At 36.3% G+C, this 4,243-nt stretch overlaps 1 long non-coding RNA gene across 1 annotated transcript; it reads right to left on the reverse strand.

Moving 5' to 3' along the window:
• Nucleotides 1-2,542, reverse strand: LOC143469675 (uncharacterized). The gene is made up of 3 exons (XR_013119184.1): nucleotides 2,269-2,542; nucleotides 349-471; nucleotides 1-167 (listed from the first exon to the last, which is right to left on the reverse strand). It is a non-coding gene; the product is annotated as an uncharacterized LOC143469675 (long non-coding RNA).
• Nucleotides 2,543-4,243: the final 1,701 nt, after the last annotated feature.

The following is a 4,243-nucleotide window of genomic DNA, read 5'->3' on the forward strand; positions in this document are numbered from 1 at the left end:
TACCATATAAGAAGCGCTTGAAAATTTAACTTTGCTAATATGTTTAGAAAAACATTTTCTCTCAAAACATCGTTTAACGTGATGATAAAATAACTTTCAAGAAATAGCGCAAATCTGATTTAAACATCATGTGTTGGATTGCTCAGCTTTCCAGTACAAGTCACGAACTACAATATAGAATTGAATGGTTGTCAAATACCAACTCCAAGTGAGCACGCTTGCAAGTAGATTATTTTTCCAAGGACTGATAACAAAACTTTTCTTTTAGTTGCAAGCACGGTGACCGAAAATCGTACTATTTTTAAAACGTAAGGTAATCATTTTAAAGGGAAAAAGACATATACGCACCATTGCAGTGAGCTTAATTTTCGCCTATAAAGTCGCGAATGAGATTTCTGTCAAACTCTCATCTTTCTGCACTTCAACTACAAGAGCCGCATATTGCTTTCCCGGTGGTCGCCGATCCACTGCCTGTTGATTGAAACGGTTAAAACTGACAACAGACTGCTATCAATATTTACATTTTACGATAAAGTCGCCTGCTAGATTTAGACATCAAAGATTTTTTTGGATTGCTCAGTACTCGAAATCAGGTTTTGGTTTACGCCCACTTAAAAACTATATAGTCCCAAACTTTGAGTTTTGTGCACAGACGTACTGGAATTTACACCAATACACGTTTAAATCTTGCCAACAGGTGCATGGTACATGAGATCAAGTACTCAGTACTGCATTCGAGTTTAAAACTACTTTAAAGGTATTTGCCGCTATCAGCTACAATTATTTGAAGCTATAAGGTATACTGTATACGAGTATAAGTTGAAAATTTAGTCTAGAAATACCAACTACGATATGTTTACCTATTATTTCTGGAAAACGTCACTATATCCCTACAGATACAATGAAATAATCCGAGTACACACAAGAAAAAGCTATGCAAAAACTAAAGTTTGTAGACCACTTAGATATTTCAGCATAATTGTGATAATTTGTGTTAGATTAGGCAATTGTATTAAATAAAATTTAACAAATCACCGCAATTAGACCTATCATGGTTTGGACAACGCTGGCTTTGGAATAAAGGTCGACATAGATATGTCTACATGCGTACTAGTTCCTCGGCAAAATGATTTGGAGCTATAGCCTACGCAAGTTAACAACAATGATTTCCGAACCCAACTCTGTTAATTTCTGTAATGTGATGGTGCAATAGTCATATTAGTTTATCGTATATAATCTATTTTAAATTACGACGTGTAAGGGCCATAGCCCATAAGTAATGATTACTTTTGGATCAGGCACAACGTCTATAAAGCTTGCAGTTTTCAGAAATCCTGAAACCTAACACGTTTAACTTTATGTTAAGTGGAGGCTTGTTAGACTAAAGAAAAGCCTTGCCAGGGTTTAATCTGCTTCGGCACAAAATGCTTTGACAGGTCTCAACGTTTTTCCATTGGAGCCTGTCGCAACCTTAACTCAATCTTTTCGATTGAGGTAAAATGACTGGTGAAGTGTACCCAGCAAAGCTCGGTAACATGCTTGCTTTTACAGGCAATTTACCAATCAAGAACTGCTAAAACCTAAGGTGACGGAACAACATCGGATTAGTGGTGGTGTGCTCCTGAAGTAACCGATAAACAAATCCCAACGCGAAAAATAAGCCCAAAAGAACAAGAACTACCTGCTGGATTCTGGCACTTTGTCAGCGTCTCCTATTCACAAGCATTTCGTTGGGATGCCGTCACACATAATAGGCGCGGAATGTTTTAAAAAGCTGAAACAACGCTTTTGGTCACATGGTTTTCATAAAGTGAGAGACGGTGATAGTTGTGAGAAACAGTACAGACGTCAATCAACATGACAACATTTTGCCAATCAAATAAGCGTAAGCAGACATCCGTATTAACTAAATGACAAGGAAGCCGCACCGCCAGTGACACATAACATCTGATATAAAAAGGAACCTACGTAAGCAAAGATTTTTTGAAAGCTTTAATCTGGTAATTGTGGCACTCATGACTTAAAGGTGTTCTGCATAGAAAAAATACGTCAAAACACACAGTCAAACGCGTTACGCTTGATTGCAAGTAACGACAGACGGCATTTACAAAGTTATTGACCCAGGTCAATCGCGGGTCATAATCTTTCAACGGGTTGATCAATTTGTCACAAGTTGATGACATTGTTCAATAACTCTTTATTGGTAATGAGATTTGATGGATTTATATGCGGTGCAGCTCTTTCACTGCAACATTTTGTTGTACATACCATTCTATTTGAAGTGTTGACAAAGGAACAATATAACCGTACGTGCAAGCCCAAAATACAGAAGTGTTGATGACTTTTCTGCTTGTGAGGTCTAGAAAGCACAGCTCCTATATCCATTTCACTACTTCTTAGAAACGGTTAATTTTGCTCGCTAGGTGTGCTACCTTCAGCACAGCATATACTGGCATACCAAATTTTAGCAAACCTCTGCTTTCTTCACATTTACGTTTGGTGTCAGATTTATAAGTAAATTATCTACAAACTTAGTTACATGGCAGTTAATCGTGGAAGTAAACAATCTTAAGCTGGAAGTTTTTCAAAACATTTTTACGCCGTTAAGATGTATAAACTTAAGCCCATATAGCTTTATTTAAAAAAACAGAACTTTTTCAAACAAAACCTTTCTTTTGTTTTGCGTTTTTGCTTAACCGACATGCTGCTGACTAACAAATCAATACAACTCAAGCCCGCAAGGTCAAAGATAGCATCAGTTTATGCCATGTAAAATACCTCAAGTCCAGTAAGATTTAACTAAATTGTACTAATTCGGTTTATCTTTTGAATGAGTTGTAAGTCATGCCGCGTACAGCATCGGGAATGGAGATATCGCAACAGGCTTGTTGTCGTGTAGTATCCTGTTTATAGAAAATAAATGCTGTTTGAGAATTTGACTTGATATGAGTGGCCAGTGCTTTAAGTGTATTATTCATCCGACATTTGTCAAACAACTAGCTATTTTCGTTGTATACTTTTTGACGGCTAAAGCCGTATAAGCGTTCATCATAATCGTAGCAAAGAAAACAAAAACCATCCAAAACTTTTAATCGGGAAAGTGACTCAGTACGGCCAATTTTAGTCACTGCTGTAAATTTAGACGTGCAACTTGTATGAGTTTGAAAGGAGCGCGGTTCTGCTATCTCTCCGTCGTATAATTAAACGAATAATTGTATCTAACCTGTTGTAATCGATTAAAACGATCTGTCAAGTGAGTCACGTTGGGCTCCACCTGTGCAATGTGACAGGTGTTTTCAATCGGTCAACCTTAAGTGAGCTGACACCCGGTTCATTATGTATAGGGCTATCCATATATCCTATATAACCTTTTAATGACAACATGAGCTATTGTGGGTGTGCGAGCTACTTGTGATGATGTCGAAACACGTTCTACAGCTGGTCAAAGAAAAACAAAGCACATCGTTTTCCACACCTTTTACTTGACTCTCTGTAATTAAATAACGTGTCAGACTAGGGTTGTTTACATGAATATGAAACATTTATGTTATGTTAATTTGAAAGCTTGTAAAGTTGTTTTCATACAAAAACTGCCTTGATTTATAGCGGCATGTGGAAGCTGGAGTCAGTTTATTGAAAGAAATAACGCTTAACATCAGCAGGCACGTTCAACAAAGTTCAATAACAAGTGCATATTTCAAAATCCACTTTGTATATTCGTAAGTGATATCGATTACTGCAGCACTTTTTGGGACTGAACAACGTCCCTCGCTTACGAGCGGTTATGGCTGGAATGCTATACGTATGCGATTTGAAAGTTTTGTTTCAAAAACGTCAAACTAAAGAACTTTCTCATGACATTTTCAATCCACGGATAAATTTTCGATTTTGTTAAATTGTTATCGATTTTTCAAAGTATAAGTTTATTTATATTTAGATCTACAAAATCGTATGGATTGTTCTATCAAAAATACACATTTCATTGCAGAAACTTTGTTAGCTGTTAGAAATAGATTTAGAAATAGAACCGGAAGAAAGACACTGTCGTGTGAAACGTAAAATGAAATCCCAACAGGTTGCAATAAATGGCTATTGTTTGACATCTCTTATAATTGGATTAAAATGAACAAGATTCACAACTTGTTTTGGAATATTTATTTAGTAATACTGAATTATTACTATTTTATAGTCTCACTTCAGATAAGCAAACAAAACAATTCGTTAATGAAGTCTTATAAGCTTT

The sequence above is a fragment of the Clavelina lepadiformis genome, chromosome 8 (genome assembly GCF_947623445.1).
Source record: "Clavelina lepadiformis chromosome 8, kaClaLepa1.1, whole genome shotgun sequence".
Lineage (NCBI taxonomy): Eukaryota > Metazoa > Chordata > Ascidiacea > Aplousobranchia > Clavelinidae > Clavelina > Clavelina lepadiformis.